Source organism: Onychomys torridus, chromosome 5 (genome assembly GCF_903995425.1).
Source record: "Onychomys torridus chromosome 5, mOncTor1.1, whole genome shotgun sequence".
NCBI lineage: Eukaryota > Metazoa > Chordata > Mammalia > Rodentia > Cricetidae > Onychomys > Onychomys torridus.
Genome location: NC_050447.1, coordinates 76,996,641 through 77,016,461, shown reverse-complemented (window position 1 = coordinate 77,016,461; position 19,821 = coordinate 76,996,641).

The window sequence follows — 19,821 nt, the reverse complement described above, 5'->3', positions numbered from 1 at the left end:
AGTGGAAACTGGACTGACCAACTCAACCCTGTACTCCCCCGTCTAGTAAAGCCTAAGTAACTCCAAGGTATAGAAGCTCAATGGTGTATTCTATTTTCCAAGACCCCTCCTACTACACAGGTACATCAACCACTCCCCACCCCTTTAAGTTTCCACCTGGGCTGCAGAGCTAAGAGCACTGGCTGTTCTTCCAGAGGAACTGGGTTCAACTCCCAACATCCGCATGGCAGTTCAAACTGTCTGTAACTCCAGTTCCAGGGGATCTGACACTCTCACACAGACATACATACAGGTGTTGCATGAATCCTAAATGGTCTTTTAATAAAAACCAGGAGCCATTTATTGGAGTAAATGATGAAAGATCAGAGAGACAAAGGAATAAGTCACAGCCACTTCTCTGTTCTCCAACTCAGCCGCTCTCCATGAATCCTCAGTCTGAATGCCTGAGTCTTTAGCCGAAAAGGCCTAATTCCTGCCTCTTCCTGCCTTTCTCTGCCCAGCTGTCTCACTTCCTGTCTCAACCTTCCTAGTGCTGGGATTAAAGGTGTGTGACTCCCAAGTACTGGGATTAAAGGTGTGTGAACTCATGTGCTAGAATTAAAGGTGTGTGCCACCATTGCCTGGCTGTTTCTCTTTTAAACTGGATTAATCTTGTGTAGTTCAGGGCAGCTTTGAACTCAGAGATCCAGACAGATCTCTGCCTCCCGAGTGCTAGGATTAAAGGTGTGTGCCACCACTGCCTGACGTTTGTGGCTAACTCTATGGCTGGCTCTGTCCTCTGATCGTCAAGCAAGTTTTATTAGAGTACAACAAAATATCACCATACACAGGCAAAATGGCAATGCCCATAAAATAAAAATAATAAATAAATCAAAAAAAGAATTATTACTAAAAAGTTTCCATCTGTGAATCTATAATAAATTTCTCTTTAAAACTCACCTGCTGTGGCCCGTGAATTTCATTCTTCAAACTCACAAGAAAAGAGCTCCAAAGCCATCATCTGGGGGTGGCTTTGACGGCCATCCAGTTCCCAGGACCCGAGCTCCCTGTGAAAGTCTCTGTCATCCTCAATACTCCCAGTTTCCCATGTCAGCAGTATGCCTGAAACGCTGAGAAACGGGGGCATTACTTGTTTAGGTTTGACTTTGTGTCTCTGCATATTCGTTTCTGTCTTGTGGGTACAAGGAAAGTCTTCCTTGAATGGGGTCTTGTTGCCGGAGCTGAAGGCTGGAGAATCCCCAGAGATGGAACTGACTGTGAACTCTACTTAATGTTTCCAGGTTCTTGTCACTGTCAGAGAAAGAATTCAGGGGAAACAAAGTAAGGAAGTGTGTGTGTGTGGGGGGGGGATGTTTCCTCACAGAGAGAAAGGCTCACACTTGTGGGGTGGTGTAGGCTTCTCCTGGTGAGTTCCACTGTCTGTAGTTGTGGGTAGCTCCTCTGAATGGATTATTTATGAGTTTGGGGAGGTGGGGAATTCCAGGAATGGGTTGGATTTTCTGGAATAGGGCTTACTCCCTTTTCTGTCTGCGTGTAAGTCTTTTGGATGTGTCATGGCATGAGATGCATGATGGGAACTACCAATACTTTCAGGTTAACGGTGCCATTATAATTCCTGTAGCATTTACTTGTGGAATTTATGTCTGTGGAGATGTAGCACACCTTGGCTCTCAAACCTCCTTTTTTGCCCAGAGTCTTCTGGCAGAGAGCATATCCATGCAGGGATTTGGTTCTGGCAGCCTTGAAGCTCGTTATTTATTATTTTAGTAGCCACACACTATGAGACAGGAAATAGATGTGGAGGAGGTAAAATGTGGTTTTTGTTTTTTTTTCTCTCCAGTTTGGCTGTAGTTGGGTTTCTCTCAATCCAGTTCCAATAGCAACAGTGTAGGTGGAAACTTGTAGCAGGTAGCTGGCATGTGGTGATTTCTGTCTAAGTGTTCACCAGAGAGAGAGGAACCTGATGAGAAATCCAGTCATCCTTTGCACAATGTTCTAACAATGTCTTCTTGGTGCAAAATCTACCTTAATCCTCATGCTTTTCCATAATTGACCCAACAATATCTTCCTGGTATGAAGTTTACCTTAGTCTCCATGCTTTTTCATAGCAGGCACATCTGGACTAACCTGTAATCCACATCGTCTGCTCTCAGCTAGCTGACCTCTTTGCCTGGTTCACTCACACCACTTTTCTTCCTGGCAGGTCCCCTTTCTGCTCAGTTAGATTCTTTCACTCAACGCTCTCTCTCCTTCATGAAGCTGTTTTAGTTTTGTTTTGCAACACAAACTTGCTTTGTAGCACAGGCTGGCTTTGAACTTGTGATCCTGCCTCTGCCTCCTGAGTGCTGAGATTAGAGGTGTGCATCTTTTGTTAACCCCCACTAACCCTGAAATACTCCCCTCCCCCCTCTTTCAATCTTGCCTCTGAGACAGGGGTTTTGTGTAGTCCAGGCTGGCCTTGAGCTTGATAGGTACCTAAGGATGATCTAGAACGTCTGGTCCTCTTGCCTACGTCTTCTAATTGCTACCTTGCTTGGTTTTATGCAGTGCTGGAGACTAAACGCAGGGCTTTGTACATGCTAGGCAAGCAATCTACCAGCTAAACTCATATTCAGCTCTCAGTTTCTCCCTTTTCCCTACAGTATCATGTAACTCAGATGGGCTTCAAACTCACTGTGTAGCTGAGGATGACTTTGAACTTCTGATCTTCCTCTCTCTGCTCCAAAGTGCTGAGATTACACATGGTACTACCATGCCCTCCCTGCTCAAGCTCTCTGTTTTTGTTTGTTCATTTGTTCATGAATATTTGTCATATATTCACATGGTATAGTTTGAATATGAAGTGCAACCCCATAAGATATATTTGTGGGCTTAGTTCCAAGCCAGTGGTGCTGTTTCAGGGAAATTTTAGAAGATGGGAACTAGGTGGAAGAAGTAGATTGCTGAGGAGCTTCTTTGGACTTAGAACTTGCCTTGGCTCTTCCCTGTATTCCCTTCTCAAGCTTCCTGTTTCCCTTAGGTGAAAACCTCCTCTGGCACCCTACTGCCTCCTGACGTTCTGCCCAAGTGCGTGCAGCCAAATGTCCTGGATAGGAAGAACCTCTGAGACCATGAGAAAAAGAAATCATTCCTTCCTCAAGTTGCTTATGTTAGTTATTATGCGGCGCTGTGTTATTCATTAAGCGGCGCTGTTTAGCATTAGAGAAAAGCCACGAGGCACAACAAGACCCACTGTAAGAGTTTATTAGGGGAAGGAAACAGAGGCCTATGAGAAATGGTTGTGCAGGGAGAGTGAGGGAGACGACTGTGACCTGCTTCTTATGGATGCCCCCAACCCCATGCACATATGGGCTTACATAGCTATGCCACGTGTGTGCATAGGTTATGTGACCACTCGGTGCATGCAGCGAGGGCATGGTAGTACCACGTGTGACCCCAGCCTTTGGAGTAGAAATAGGAGGACCAGAAGTTCAAAGTCATCCTCAGCTACACAGTGAGTTTGAAGCCCATTTGAGTTACATGATACTGCAGGGAAAGAGAGAAACTGAGAGCTGAATATGAGTTCAGCTGGTAGAATGCTTGCCTAGCATGTACAAAGCCCTGCATTTAGTCTCCAGTACTGCATAAAACCATGACCCCCCCCCCCCATGACTAAGCGTGGGCAGTTATGGGGGAGTGGCTAGAAATTCCAACAGCTTGTGTCAGGAACTTGCCATGGCACTGAAGCACTGAAGAAGTCTGACTAACATGCCATGCTTTGGGGGAAATGTGGGATTATCCAGAAAGACTAGGGAAAGTGACTCAATGGAAGTACAGGGTTTTTTTGTTGTTGTTGTTGGTTTGGGGGGGGGGTTTGAGACAGTGTTGCAGAATATTTGATCACATTGTGAAGTCCAAGATTGTGTTATTTAAATAAAATCCACCATAGATCAAGAGGCCGAGCAAGTAAACAGTTGACTGGAAGTAACCATAGAGAGTGAGGGGGAATCGGGAGGTCAGAGAAAGAGAAGCACAGGATAGAAGGGAAGGACATCCTGTCGGAGGAACTTAGTTTCAGAGGACAGAGGAGAAAGCCCTCTTTCTGATGAGGAAGGTGGTTCTGCAGCTTTCTCTGCTTGTCTGAGCTAGCAGGTTTTCACCTTAGCATCTGCCCCTCCCCCCAGTCTTTATTGGTAAAAGAAAACAATAGAGACTTAGTTCGAACAAACAAACAAACAAACAAACAAAACCCCAACATTTGGCTCCCAGCGTGGAGGTGGTTGAGGCAAGTGCAGAGGACAAGAGGCTCCCAGGGCCCAGGCCTCAGCTGCAGAGTCACAGTAAGTTGCTGAGACAGCGAGAGGATCAGGTGCAGGTGCTGTGCTGCAGATAAAAAACAAGGCAGGGTGTCTCACTGTAACAGCCCTGGCTGTCCTGGAACTCCCGCTGCATGCCAGGCTGGCCTTGAACTCAGAGACCCACCTGCCTCTGCCTCCCAAGTGCTGGACTAAAGGCATGCGCCCTCCCCCATCCCTCCCGCCTTCCCTACCCCTAGTGAAGTACAGGTTTTAATTCAGGAGAAAAACCTGCGGAAGGAATCTTCTGGTAGAAGACTCAGGGCCTGCTGTCCGCTTACTGGCCAGGGTACTTACAGGGCAGAAAGAGAGGTGTGAGAAGGAGAGTCAAAAGCTCTCTTTTTCTGGTCTGTGATTGTTGCCAAGAGTAGCCACTGGGTAGTCAGTTAAGGAATGCTAGGTTGACCCATAAGCATCTTTCCTGGTGTCCATCACTGGGTGTCATGGGGTGAGGAGGACAAGGATCTAGAAGGTAAGTTATTGTAGTTCTGAGAACCAAGCTACCCATAGTTGGAAATTGTCCCAGAGCAATCTTTAGAGAACGTAGTGTCCTGGCCAACGGGAACCCCCACACCTGTGCTCACGGGACTGAGCATCTTGGAGGTTTTGGTAAATGATATCCATTCAGTTCTCCTCTGTCCTCCCATCCCTTTCTTTTTAAAACAGGGTCTCATTCTGTAGCCCAGGCTGTCTTGGAACATTCAGCAATCCCCCTGTCTCACTTTCCTAGGTGCTGGGATTGCAGATATGGGATGCCATATCCAGCTTTGACAGTTAAGAGAAGCCAGAGAGTTTAGTTGTTTCTTTGTTTGGTTTATGTATTTATTTTAATTTTTGTTTTTAATATAAGATTTCTCTGTGTGGCCCTGGCTGTCCTGGAATTTGTTCTGTAGACCAGGCTGGCCTCCAACCCAGAGATCTGTCTGCTTCTGCCTCCTGAGTGCTGAGATGAAAAGCAGAATCCACCATACCCACCTGTGATTTTGTTTTGTTTGTTTTTGAGATCAGGTCTCACTATATAGCCCTGGCTGTCCTGGTTCTAGCTCTGTAGCCCAGGCTGGCCTTGAACTCACAGAGATCCTCTTGCTTCTGCCTCCTGAGTGCTGGCCTTGTTTTACTTTTCTTTGTGATGGATATTGAACCTAGGGCTTCATACATGCTAGGCAGGCACTCTGCCACTAAGCTGCCTCCCCAGCCTGATGCTTACTTAAAAAACATTTTCTCTTCTCTTCTCTTCTCTTCTCTTCTCTTCTCTTCTCTTCTCTTCTCTTCTCTTCTCTTCTCTTCTCTTCTCTCCCTCCCTCCCTCCCTCTCTCTCTCTCTCTCTTTCTTCCTTTCTAAAGTTAAGTGTGTGTGTAGGAGTGTATAAGCATGTGAGTGTGGAGGTCTGGAGGACAGAGATGTCTGTAGAGGACAGAGGTGCCTGGCCCCCTGGAGCTGTAAGCCTCTTGACATATGTGTTCCGAACTCCTGACATGTGTGCTCTGAATGAAGTTTCAGTCTTCTGCAGGGCCAGCACATACTTTTAACCACTGAACCACTTCTCCAGGCCCTTATCCTTTTTAATGAGTGTAATCTTTTCTTCCTCCTCTTTATTTTAAAAATTTCTTTCCCCATTTTTGACTTCATCATTTCCCAAAGTCTTCACGTTCTAATACCGTTGCGGGGGTTGGTGGGGAGAGGAGTGTTGAGATTTAAACATGTGAATTTAAGAGGAACACAAATTTTCAGGTCACAGCAGATCTCACATAAAGGATATGAACAAATTGTGGACAAGTCATATGTAATATAGAGTGAAACTGGTTGTTTCTATTTGGGCATGTGGCAGACACAGGGTTTGTATCTTAAATGTCTTAAAACTACATATACTAAAGGCTCAACAGGCTGTTCTTCCCTTGGAGTGGTGGAAGGAAATAAGTCACTGGGGGCCTGCCTGAAGGAGGGCTTCAAGGCCTTAACCTCTTCTGTTTCCATTTGCTTCCATGAGGTGAGCGACTCTGAACACTGGACGCCTTGATATTCTGCCCTGACACAGACCTAGGAACCACAAACCAGAGAGACCATGGGCTGACACCTCTCAGTGTGCACTGGATTTCCTCAGCTCTTTTGTCAGAGTGTTTGAAAAGTCTACTGGCACACAAACCGCATCGCGCAGTCTCCAGAAAGGCCCTGATGTAGCTCAGGGAACTGGAGGAAGAGCTGGCGTTGGCCCCCTGATGTGGTGGGAACCCAGCAAACGTTCCCAGTGAGGCTCTGCCTGAGTTTTATAGCAGCCGTTTTCTGTGGGTCCTGTTTCAAGTCCCAGGAGAAAACCAAAATATTTTATGCCTGTGGTGGTTTAAATGAGAATGGCCCCACAGGGTCATAGATTTGAATGTTTAGACACCGGGGAGTGGAACTATTTGAAAGGATTAGAAGGATTAGGGGGTGTGGCCTTGTTGGAGTATGTATGACCTTGTTTTGAGCAAGTGTGTCACTGGCTTTGAGGTTTCAAAAACCCCTACCAGATTCTCTCTGTCTCTCTCTGTGTCTCTGTCTCTCTCTGTGTCTCTGTCTCTGTCTGCCTAGCTCTCAGCTACTGCTCCAGAACCACGATCCATGCTGTGATGATAATGGACCAAACCTCTGAAACGGAAAGCCAGCCCCTGGCTAAATTCTTTATTTTATAAGAGTTGCCTTGGTCCTGGTGTCTCTCCACAGCAATGGAACAGTGACGAGAACCAAGTCCAAGTCAGCGGACTCCTCCTGGGTCATTCAGGCTGGTAGAAGTAGTGAAGCCAGAGAGGAGAGCTGGGGACACCAAGGGCATGCATCGGTTAACTTGTGTCACTGTGACGAGGTATGTGGTGAAACACCAATTGGGGGAGATTTATGTCGGCTCACAGTTGTAGTGGGTAGCCGTTCCAGCTTTGGCCTGGAAGTTCCAACCCCCACTGAGGCTTCGGTAATGGTCACGCCTACAAGGCGGGGCTGAGAGAGGAGGCTGAAGACCCAGGATCCAGAGGAGAGGTCTTGCGTGGTTCCAGGACCCTGGAGGCTGGAGGTAGACCGAGCAGAGTTCTCCAGAGAACACCGCCAGACTGCGCCATACCCTTGCCAGACCCTACAACCTATCCCTTCATTTGTAAGTTACCCCACAAAATAAACCTCCCTTTTTACTACGTGGAGTGGCCTTCCTATTTCAACCAATACACAGTTCCTGAGGGTCCTGGTCCCTTGTAATGGGGAAGGCATGGTAGCCGTCACAGTGGCAGGAGGGTATGTGGATAGGAAGCCCAGAGGGTACCCAGAGCAGTGCCAAGATTATAACCCTCAAAGCCCATCCCTAGTGATCCATTTCTGCCAGCTGGAGATCACATCCTGAAGGTTCCAGTCTCCCGAACACCACCACTTGGGTTATAGGCATTTAAAACATAAGCCTGGGGGATACATTTCAGATTCACTTGTAACAGGACCTTGCTTATGACAGGGAGCTTTTCAGAACAAGGAAAATCAGGATCTGGAATCTTCCTTCTAGGGATGCGTGCTACACTGCCCAGATTTCCCCTTCAAGGTTGAATTTAATCCTTTAGCTGCCGGGAGCCCTTAGGTCTCATGAGAGCTGCCACCAGGTAAACCCTGAGAATGACTCCTGTTTGAAGACTGAACCTTTGCCCTAGGGCATGTGCATACATGCATGTGATTCTGTGTGTGTGTGTGTGTGTGTGTGTGTGTGTGTGTGTGTGTGTGTATGTGTGTGTAGCTGTCCAAAGGCCCAGTGTAGGATTATTTTAAACCAGACTTTAGAGATCCTACACCACAGCTTAGCTTCTCCAAGTACCAAGACTGTAAGCACTGGCCCTGAGCACAGTCCCTAATAAGCACCTTACTGAATCAGTGTCAGTGTCCTGAGGAGGGCAACTTGCCACCCACCCCGATGGAAATCCACTCTTTACTATATTATCTGGCTTCTTTATGAATTATTCTGCACTCTCTTTATGCTTTTTTTTCTTGGGCAGTATGTGTTCCTCTCAAACTCACAAGTTGAAATCCTAAACCCCAAAGTGATAGTATTAGAGAGCAGGCCTTAGGAAATGCTTAGGTCATAGGGTGGAACCCTCATAAGTGGTATCTGTGCCCTTATGAATGATGCCCCAAAGAGCTAGATCATTTTTTTCCATGGCAAGAAGGCACATTCCGTGAATCAGGAAGTGGGTCCTCACTAGACACCAGAGCTCAGAATTCCCAGTCTCCAGAGTAATAAATCTCTATTTGATGTAGGATACCCAGTCTATGATATTTGTTAAGAAGCCTGAATGGGCTGACACACCTTCTAAACCAGACTGCACACTTCTCTGTCTAGAAACCTCTCTGGTGTCTAGCCCTTATCCTAGCTGCAGCATGAGGCATGTAAGTATCACTCAAAATTATGTCTTCACTGATGTATTATCCCCAGCTGAGAGACGAAAGTCATGTTAAGGGCAGCGTATCAAAACATGGCTGTTTCAGATGAGTCAGAAATTTAATACTTCAAAATTTTTGGTTGTGATCCTTTAATGGCTGAGCTATCTCTCCAGCCCAAGACCTGTTTGTTTTTTTTTAAAGGAAAGTTTCAAGCTGTAGTCAATATTGCCACTCCCAGCATTTATTGCTTTTAGAGACCTAGAAATTCAAAGGAGACTAAAGGTCTATGCTGTTACATCTTCTTGTCTGCCGTCAAAGAGCCTCCTTCACTCCCGTCTTGGAAGGTGCCACCTTACAGACCTCCGAAGCATGTGTGACTCCGTGACATTAAGACATGTTTGCATTCTTCATAAGTATGTGCACGTGTCGGGTTGGGGGATGCGCCCGCTAGACTATGACATCATATGTCTCAATGCCTGTATTTGGTAGCTGACTGAGTTCGAAAATCTCCGTGTGCAAAGAAGAGTAGGTTCCCAGGCTTTCATCTTTTATGTAAATATTTTCTTTTTTAACATGAGGGGATTTAAGGGGAGACCGCTGTTACCTTTTTGTTGATCTCAGTTCTAAAACTAACATTTGTTTTAACCAGAAAACGTGTAGTTAAAAAAAGAAAAAAAAAAAGGATAAGAAACTTGATTTTCCAGTCTTTTTCTAGTGCTCTTAGCACCCCACCCCACTCGGAGCCGGCTGTGGAAAGGGAAGTTATTACTTGCTTCCCTTCAGTTTCTGTCGGGGACTGATAAGGTAATAATATTTCATTGAGCTACCCCAGGATGCAAACACATTTTCCCTCTCAGGACTCACGTGCAGTTTCTTTTCATTCTGGGAAAATCACTCTAGGAGCCCAGCAAGGAGAATAACTCTATGCCTGTCCCCTTATAGGCAATACGCTTTTATGCTATGTTTCTTAATTGATTAAGAGGAGGGTAATAAATGAACATCTGATCCAAGTTTCAGCAAAGGACTCTTTATTGGAGCACAGGCTCTGAAAAGTTATTTTAGGCAAGTGCCCAGAGGCCATTTTCGAAAGCACGAGGCTGGAGGAGACTATGATTCTAATGAATGCTGGCACTTCTCAGAAATAAATTAAGGGTTTCCTTCCAAGTAGGGTGGCTAGCGGGCTGGGAAGACATATTTTTAAATGGTGGAATCCAAACATAGGCTGCGCTTGCATCTTCCAAGCCGATGGCTGACTTTTTCACGTTTCATTTCTCTCTCCCAGTGACTCTGGCGTTGCACAGTCAAGCTGTTCTTGCAAAGGTACCTTGGGCTCTTTTTATGAGGTGTGGAATAGAGTCAGCCTTGGTGCTCGGCCTCCATCCCGGTTTAAACCACCTGGGGAAAGTCAGTGTGATTTACGACAGCAGTTATGGCTGCCCTTTTAGGTAGCCAGGGATAGTCTTGTGCTATTCAAAAACAAAAGCAGAGAGAAGAGCTGGGCGTGGAGGTCGGTGGTAAAGCACTTGCCTAGCTCGCGTGAGGACTTGAGTTCCATCCCAAGCTTCCCCTCTCCCCAAAGACACGTTTGTGGGCTGTTCTCATTCCCATCTGAGTGATTCATTAATTCAGTAAGTTTATGCAATTCGAATGAAGATCTCAGTTACTTTTCTGTTGCTGTGATTAAAACAATAAACAAAACAAAACAAAAAAACGGCTAAGGGGCTGGAGCGAAGGCTCTGAGGTTAAGAGCACAGGCTGCTCTTCCAGAGGACTAGGATTGGATCCCCAGCAACCCCATGATAGCTCATAATCACCTATAACCACACATGGGTCCAGGGCATCCAGTATTCTCTTCTAGCCTCCCAGGACACTGCATGCACTTGGTATAGTCACTCATATATATTCAGGTAGAACCCCCATACAAGTTCTCGCCTAAAGGGATTGTTTGGGCTTATGCTTCCAGAGGGGTAGAGACTACCTGGCCAAGAAGGCATGGAAACAGGCAGGGAAGTATGGTGGCAGGACAGCAAGCTAGTTGATCACATTTTCATCTACACACCAGAAGCAGAGAGGTGGAACAGGGTGTGTCAGGGCTTCCCAGTGACATACTTCCTCCCACAAGTTTCTACCTCCTGAAGGACCCATAACCTTACCAAACAGTACTACCAACTGGGGGCCAAATGTTCAAACAGATGAGCCGTGTGTGTGTGTGTGTGTGTGTGTGTGTGTGTGTGTGTGTGTGTGTGCATTTCTCATTCAAACTACCACAATAGGTGAGAGATCACTTTTGTTCTAGCTAAATCCAGTGAGATCGTAGATAGGGGCATCTATAGGATCTATGCTTTGAGGCCCTCAGGCTACTCTCATGGATCATAAGGTAGCTGCTGGCCTTTTGAAAAGTGAGTGTTTTAGGTTTACAGGTCCTTGAGTAGAAATGAAAATAGACACACACCAATCAGGAATAGTGGCTCACGCCTTTAACCCCAGCACTCAGAAGACAGAGGCAGGCAGATTTCTGTGAGTTTGAGTCCAGCCTGGTCTACATAGCGAGTTCCAGACAGTCAGGACTAAGTAGAGAGACCCTGTCTCAAAAAAAAAAAACCAACAAAAACAAAACAAAACAACAACAACAACAAAGAAAGAAAATCACACACACACACACACACACACACACACACACACACACACACACACACCACATCTCTCTAATATCCAAAGAGACAACCCCTAAATGTTTTTGAAAGCGTTGGATGTCAGGCATATGTTTTTAAAAGCTCACCTGAGATGACTATCAACATTAATCAATATCTTTAAACCCTAGGGTGCCTTTGCCTTACAGTAGCTTACTGAGCTTTCTTCATACCAGTTATGTGTGTGGGAACAAAATTGCTGCTACCGTGAATAGAGGGAAAGCCAGGTGCATCTAGATTTTTGGGACTGTGGTACAGTAACGCATGGGGACAGCACACAGCCTCCCGGGACATCCTTCCTGCTGTCGACAAGGAGAGCCCGCCTCCGGTGTGCAGCTGGACACTAAAGCAAGCTGGTTAGAAAGCACAGCGTTCAGACAAGATTAAGGTCAGTAAGTTCAACACTCTTCTTTTCTAGTTTATTTTTAAAGAAGGAAGTATTTGGAAGAACCCAGAACAGTTCCTTGTGACACAATGTCAATACCCGTGGTGCCGGGCTTCTTGTAGGGGACGTTGCTCCAGTTAGACCAGTGAAACTGGAACAATCCATCTTTGTAGGACGGAATTTTATCATTTAACAGAGAAGTCTTTGTTGATCTCCTCTCCCTCCCCTCCTTCCCCTCCTTCCCCTCCCTCCCCTCCCTCCCTTCCCTCCCCTCCCTCCCCTCCCTCCCCTCTCCTGTTCCCTTCCCCTCCTCTCCTTCTGCTCCTTGGACATGGTCTCATGTATCCCAGGGGAGCCTTAAACTCACTGTGCAGCTAAAGTTGGTCTTGAACTTCTGATCCTCCTGATTGTACCTTCTGAGACAGGGGTACACCATCATGCCTGCTTCTGTGTGGTAATGGGGATCGAACTCAGGACTTTGTGCATTCCAGGCAAGCGCTCTGCTAATTGAGCTACATTCTTAGTCTAGTTTTGTTTTATTGAGACACAGTCTAGCTATGTAGCTCAGGCTGGACTTAAACTCACCATGAAGTCCAGGCTGGCCTTGGAATCACAATTTTCCTGCTGCTGCTTCCAGAGTGCTGGTATTGCAGTATGTGCCACCATGCCCGCTGAAAAACTATGAACAATAATAGGCCTCCACTAGGTTTTCATCTAGAACAAGCAGGGGGCTGAGAATTTTTTGCAAAGACCACATGAACAATTTTAAAGTATTTAAAAAAAAATATCTTTCTTTCCTTCTTCCTCCCTTCCTCCCTCCCTCTCTCTCTCTCTCTCTCTCTCTCTCTCTCTCTCTCTCTCTCTCTCTCTCTGTCTCTCAGCCAGCCTGGACTGTATGGCCTGTGCTTCAGTTCTTCCAGCTTTGGCTTCTGAAACCTTGAGAAATCTTTCTCTCCTGTGCTCAGCTTCCTGCTTTCCTAGTCTCACTGTAGTGAACTCTGACACCCGAGAACATCTTTATAACTTAACATGTCTTCATTTATGTCACTGTCGCATGTTTGAGTTCTTAAACACTGATGAAAATCAGCATACACCACCCCAAACATGCCACTATGGCATTAAAAAATAATCAAAGTTGAAGCCATTGAGTTGCTGGAATCCTTTACCTGTCTACACTCAAGCACAGCACTCAGTTGACATGGATCCCATCCCTGGCCCCCCTCTAGTTTTGTCTTCGCAAAGGACATGGTCAGCGAGCTACCCCATCTCCCATGTATTCTCCCCAGAGCCCATTTCTCTTTCAAAGGCATCCTCTGGGTTTTCAGAGTGTCTTCACTGCACACCTTCTAAGAGCTCCTCTGCTTTCTCAGAACTGCTCCTCAACCCTTTCATCTCCCATTAAGATGATGAATAACAAACAGGGCTGGCTGCAGAGATGGCCCAGTGGTTAAGAACATTTCTCCTCTTACAGAAGAGTCTGTTCCATTCTCTGCACCCATGTGGTATGTCCCAGACCCTATGATTCCAGTATCAGAGGATTTGATGCCCTCTTTTAGCCTCACCTACATCAGTCACACACATGATACACGCATTCATACATACAGGCAAAGTGCTCATATACATGAAATAAGATAAATAAATCTAAAAGAAAAAGGTGGTAAATATCCCTCAAATTCTAGCTTCCTCTTTGAGTCATCCTTTTTTTCTGAATTCTCACATGTATTATGTAAATATAAAATATTTAAATATCTTTTATTATTTTAACTTGTGATCTCTTGAATATTGAAAATGAGAGTAGAGGAATTTTTTTTCTATTGATATAGCTTGATGGAAAAAATAGGAGGTAGTGTAAGATGAATTGCTAAACAGTCTTATTATTAAAAAACCCGGAGCCAGATATTGGAGAGAAAGCTGAAAGATCAGAGAAGCAGAAAGAAGCCAGCCATATTCTTACTGATAGGAAATCCTCAGCCCAAGAGAGAGCTACTTCCTGTATACTCAAGCCTATATATCTTTCTGTGCCCTGCCATCTTACTTCCTCTCTCTGCCCAGCTCTATCACTTCCTTTCTACCTATCACTTCCTGTCTGTCTGTACAGACCTTCAGACCTCTATGGTTAACTAGCGCTGGGATTAAAGGCATGCGCCACCATGCCTGGCTCTGTTTCCAGTGTGGACTTGAACTCATAGAGATCTGGATGGATCTCTGCCTCCTGAATGCTAGGATTAAAGGTGTGTGCTACCACTGCCTGACCTCTATGTTTAATATAGTGGCTGTTTTTTTCCTCTGATCCCCAGATAAGCTTTATTGGGGTGCACAAATAAAATATCACCATAGGTAGTACATTTGGTAATAAATATTTGGACAGAAAGAACGGGATATTTTAAAATTCTTGTATTGCCCCTGTTTTGGGTAAATTACTCAGCCTGCCTGAACCCTTTTTACCTGTGAAACAGGTTCATCTGAGCTCTGCTCAGCTCTGCTCACTGAAGTCCTGCTGTGTGACTCTCTGGCCTGTGCCTTGACTCTGGATTTTGTTCATTTCATGCTTCCACTGTCAGATTGGGCCATAGAACGTGCATACATTGTTTAGCATCGTTCTGGACACATGGCCGAGGCACATTAATTCCATGGCTGTTTTGTTCATTATGAAGCTGTAGATCCCACAACAAATTTTTTTAATATATTTTGACTTTGATGACTACTGAACCAGTTTGGATTAAATTTGGTACATTTGAGCCTCTATACAACTGACCAAAAGGCATTTTTAGAACAATGTAACTAACAGAACATTTAAACTATTTATTTATTTGTTTGTTTGTTTGTTTAGTTTGAGACAGGGTCTATGTAGTTCAAGTTGGTCTCTTAATTCTTTGATCCCCCTTCACGGGTGATGGGATTACAGGCATATGGTACCACACTGGGCAGAAACTTTAAATTCTTTCTTCCTCTGAAGCCCTTTAAGCACGATCTCATGCTTTAAAATAAAACAAACAAAACAAAACAAAATGCCCCTTTTGTTTTATCCTCTTTATGTGGTCCCATGTTTCATGAGCACAGGGCCTAGATATATGTGTGTATTTCCTGCAGAGTACAAAGCAGATCATTAATAACCATATGTATAATGATAAATGTTCCTCTTGTCAGGTATTTTAGATCTGGGGGAGGGGAGCAGGGTCGAGATTGAACACCCCCCACCCCCCCACCCCCAGCTTCATACATGGTAGGCAAGTTCTCTATTCCCCAGCTCTCTCTCGCTTGTCATTTGCCTTGAGTTTACTAAATTCACCAAATAATTCCTTAGGTTTCAGAGAGATCTGGGGGTAATTTCTCCACTGTTCTCCCAGCTGGGGAGGCTCTCTTTACTAAGATAAAAATCTGTCCTTGAAAAGGAATCATTAGTAGGGACAGAAGTGGAATTCGGGAGTTCAGGCCAACAGTCACACACTTTTAATCTCACTTTTTATGAATGTGAATTGTGGGCATCGGAAAGGATGGTGACAAAGCCCAAGCCACACCAGTGGGAACACGTTGGGCTCAGATCAGGAATTAGTGACGGAAAAGGGACAAAGGTTATCTAGCCTGCACCCCTTCTGGGGCAACTATGGGGCTTCTGGGGGGTTTTCTTCTTTTTGTGTTTCAAAATGGGATCGGAATGAGAAAGCAGAGGACGCATAGGGCGAATTTGCATGAGAATAGACGCCTGGAGAGAAGGGTCCTGTCAGAGAAGTTTGTACGTCCTCTAAAGGCCACTGGGGTGTGTGAGAGGTGTTATGTTAAGCAGAAACAGAGGGAATACAAAGAGAGACCAAAATAATTGTCCCCAGACTACATTTTTTTTTTTCCTGATCCAGAAAATGACAGATAGCTCCTTAGCAGCCTGCAGCCTGCAAACCTTGGATTTAAACCACCTTCTTTTCCTTCTAGAGCATACACTGAAAAGTATTTCTAAGTCACTGAGACACAGGGCATATTAAGGAGAGCGTTCTGTGGGGTGAAGGACATTGTTTATCCTGTCTGCCTCAGAAGGGCACGGGGATCTATCTGGACTCTCATGGTCAGACGTGGCTTTTCTCTGAATACAGCTGTAAGAATACCTAGAGGGCTTCATTAGCTTGGAACTTCATAGCGATAAAAATGGTGTTAATTAAGAATGGCAAAACGCAGGCAAGGGAAGAGACCTAGATCCAATTTTTGCTAAGCTGAATGTGAGCGCTTTCTTATACAGAAAGGGTCCAAATCCCTTCCAGTGTGGTTCTGCTCTGAACTTATTGTTCTTCCCTGTTGGGGACTGAGTGAAACCTTTAGCCGTGTGTGCCTAAGGGAAGGGTCTCTGCAGTGTGCCTACTCTCCTCCTTTGTCAGGCACTTGTGTGTTTTGTCTGCTGACCTTTCAGAATGTCCCATGCCACTCTTATCCTGCACCCGTCTGCACTGCCATGTCGCTTCTGCTTATCAGGAGCCCTTTCTTTTTTCTGCTGCTAATTGAACATCCCACGCTGCAAGTAGGTTCTGTGGAGAGCTCGAATATCAGAGTCCTCGTTCAGTGACTCTAGGATGTTAGGCATGCCTCAATGCATGCAGCTAAGGGCCTGGTTAAGGCTGGGCCTCATAAAACCATATTCCCAGGTACGCTATTTTTTTTTTAAGGCAGAGTCTCACCATGTAGCCTTCTGGCCTGGAACTCATTATGTAAACCAGGCTAGCCTGAGCACACAGAGGTCCACCTGCCTCTACCTCCCAAATATTGAGCTTGAAGGCATGCACCACCACACCTGTACCACTCTGGACTTTAAGTTGGGAGCCCTAAGGGAGAAGAAAATGCAAGATGGGGCTTTCCTTATCTATCTTCAAGGCTGAATCTTTCAGAAGATTTTAAATTGTGGGTTTATTTCCCATTATTTGTGTATCTCAATGGCCAGGGAAATTGATGCATATGGCAAGAAGGAGGATATCAGTGAATCCAGAGCAAACCTGTCGCATTCTATTTCCTGACTCTGAGTCCATTCATTTCCCCTAAAATTGCCTCCACCCAGTCACACTTCCTTCCCATGAAAGGGGCACATCAGCTTGTGACCCTCACTGGGTTGTTGGGTCCTCATACTCCTGTGCACATCGTGAACTTGTGACCTTTTCTTCTGTTTCAATAGCATCACTGCTGAAACCTTCGGAGGGCAGAGGGATGCTCCCTTGGGCTCTGCACTGCTCCAGGGCAGGAAGGGCTTCTCTTTGGATTGTTTACTTTCAAACAGGAGACCCCTGCATTAACTCACATCTGGAGTTATTCTTTCTCTTTGTTTCAGATAAAAATTTTGGAGAATCAACCAAGATCTTCTGAGTCATTCTGCTCATTCTTCTAGGCACCTAAAATAAAGGTGGCTCATTATAATATCGAAATGAGCATGGCCAGAATGTTTGCAGTAGCTCTTTCAGCCTTTTGAAGCTGGGATGCATGACCTTGGGCTGATCCTGTCTCAAATTGTGCCTGCCATTTTTCCTTCTTGAACTATGACCTTAAACAAAGTATGCTCAGAAAGTGTCCTCTCCATGATGTATTTTTTTAGATTACTGTATGGGGGCTCACACACAGGGACCAGGAGAGCACAGGTCAGTTGGTCTCCTTCACTATGGTATGTGCAGCATTTAGATAGAAAATTTGTCCTGGGTTCTGAGAAGCAGGCTGTTGTAGAATATTATTTTAACTAGGCAAAGATGTGTTACGTTTGTCTACACTGCAGAATATTACTTTAACTGAGTAAAGGTGTGTTACTTTTGCTGCGTGCTGCATCTGTTTAATTATGAAAAGGTGTGTTACAGTTATAGCACCTTGCCTCCTAGGGCACCTGATTGGTCTAATGAAGAGATGACCAGCCAGTACTGAGCAAGGAGAAATAGGTGGCGTTGGCAGGCAGAGAGAATAAATCAGATGAGAAATCTATGTTTGGAAGAGAAGAGAAGACAGAGAAAAGAAGGAGGAGACAAAGAGGGACACACCCAGGGCAAGACACCAGCCAGCCAGACATAGAGAAGCAGTGAAAGTCAGATATGTATAAGTGAGAAAGGTAATAAGCCCTGAGGCAAAAAGTAGATAAAGAGAAACAAGTTAAGTTAAAAGAGCTAGTCAGAAATGTGCATTTAAAACTAATAAGTCTCTGGTTGTGATTCGGGAGCTAGTTGGTTGCCCCCCCCCCCCCCAAAAAAAAAAAAAGAAAAAAGCCTGGGACAGTAGGCCATGACTTGTTTATTTCTGTTGAAAGAGAAATTTCCAGGCTGAGCAAGACAGGAGAAGACTTCTCATCAGTCATATCCCTAGGTGACATTATAAACGTCATTGTGACCACTTTCGATGAACTTCCTCCATCATTATCTTGTGTTTATTGTCTCTGTTATAGTTTTTAGATGTTTTATTATTATTTGCATCTGTGTGTATGTTTGTGTGTCTGTATGAGTGAACGCTATGAGTGTGCTGGTGTCTGTGGAGGTCAGAAGAAAGTCTTAGATCCCGAGGATCTGGTGTCATAGGCAGTTGTGAGCTGCCCAACACAGGTCCTGGGATCTGAACTTGGGTCCTCCTCTGCAAGAGCAGCAAGTGCTCTTAACTGCTGAGCTGTCTATCTCACCCCTTTATTAGAGTTTTAAAAAAGAATGTGGCATTTAACAAGACGAAGTAAAATAAAGAATTTGGGGGAAACTTCCTAGTTAATTTAAAATAGTACATATTTAAAGATAAGACCAAGGTTGGGAGCGGTTTCCACTTTTCCCCAATGAAAAGCTGTGTTTTTGTGTTACTAAAAGTTTTAAGCAGCTACACACTGGGTGCCATAACTTGCTGAGAAAACTGTCCCCTCTTAGGTTTCATAGTCTCCTCAGAAAGAAGCTTGGGGACAATTAGAATTTAAAAATAGTTACACGCTTCTGAGTCAGAAGGCAGAAAGGTGGATAGACATCAGAAAACTTCATGGCAACTCCCTGTTCCAGGTTTGTGCTTTCTGGGAAGGAAAAGCACATTATGTCATTGGGGTATAATATTCCGCCCATCTCTTTAGCATAGCCTTAGCTGAATTTGCCTTTTTGAGAGGTGGTCTCTCACTCAGGTGATCAACTGGCCCAACTGTATTAACTCATGTTTTGGGTAGCTTGGAATGTCCGTTCTCCCTCCAGGCCAGAGGCATATTCCATTCTTTTTCCCTCAATGGGACTTAACAGAGCCCTGACCAAGGATACCATGACACAAAAGTTCTAATGGTTTAAAGGAAAGAGTTTAATGCCTACACATAATATTTACATATATTAATTTAATTATATATTTAAAGTCAACACTAGTGACAAATATAAGATGTATTGTCTTAAAAAATTGGGTAAGAGATTTTATGTTTGTTTCATTTTTGAGACAGGGTCTCTCTATATAGTCCTGCCTGTCTTAGAACTCTCTATGTAGAGCAGGCCAGCTTCAGACTCACAGAAATCCCGAGTGCTGGGATTAGAGGTGTGTGCCACCATGCCTGGTAAGAATTTTTAATACATATTCTTATCTACATTTTGAGCATGTGTGTCTTTCACCATTATAGATGAGAAAATTAGTATATTTTTTTCATCAGTTCCAAGGTTCATGGCCAAGGCACCAGTATCAAACAGCAAATTAACAAGAAAAAAAGGAGTATTTTTAAAAAATATAATCACAATACAAGAGCCCTCAGAGATGAGGACCCAAAGAAACTTGTAAACCTGTGACTTAAAAATTAAAAAAAAAGTGTGTATTGTTGTTGGGGGCTTTTTCACTTTTGGGGGGCCCGCCACCCAGCTCCCAAATAAATCACACATGGAGACTTATTCTTAATTATAAATGCCCGGCCTTAGCTTTGCTTGTTTCTTGCCAGCTTTCCTTAACTTTAAATTATCCCATCTAGCTTTTGTCTCTGAGCTTTTCCCATTCTCTTACTTCTGTAAATCTTACTCTTACTCCGTGGCTTGCTGTGTAGCTGGGTGGCTGGACCCTAGATTCTGCCTCCTTCTCTGGCTCTTCTTTTCTC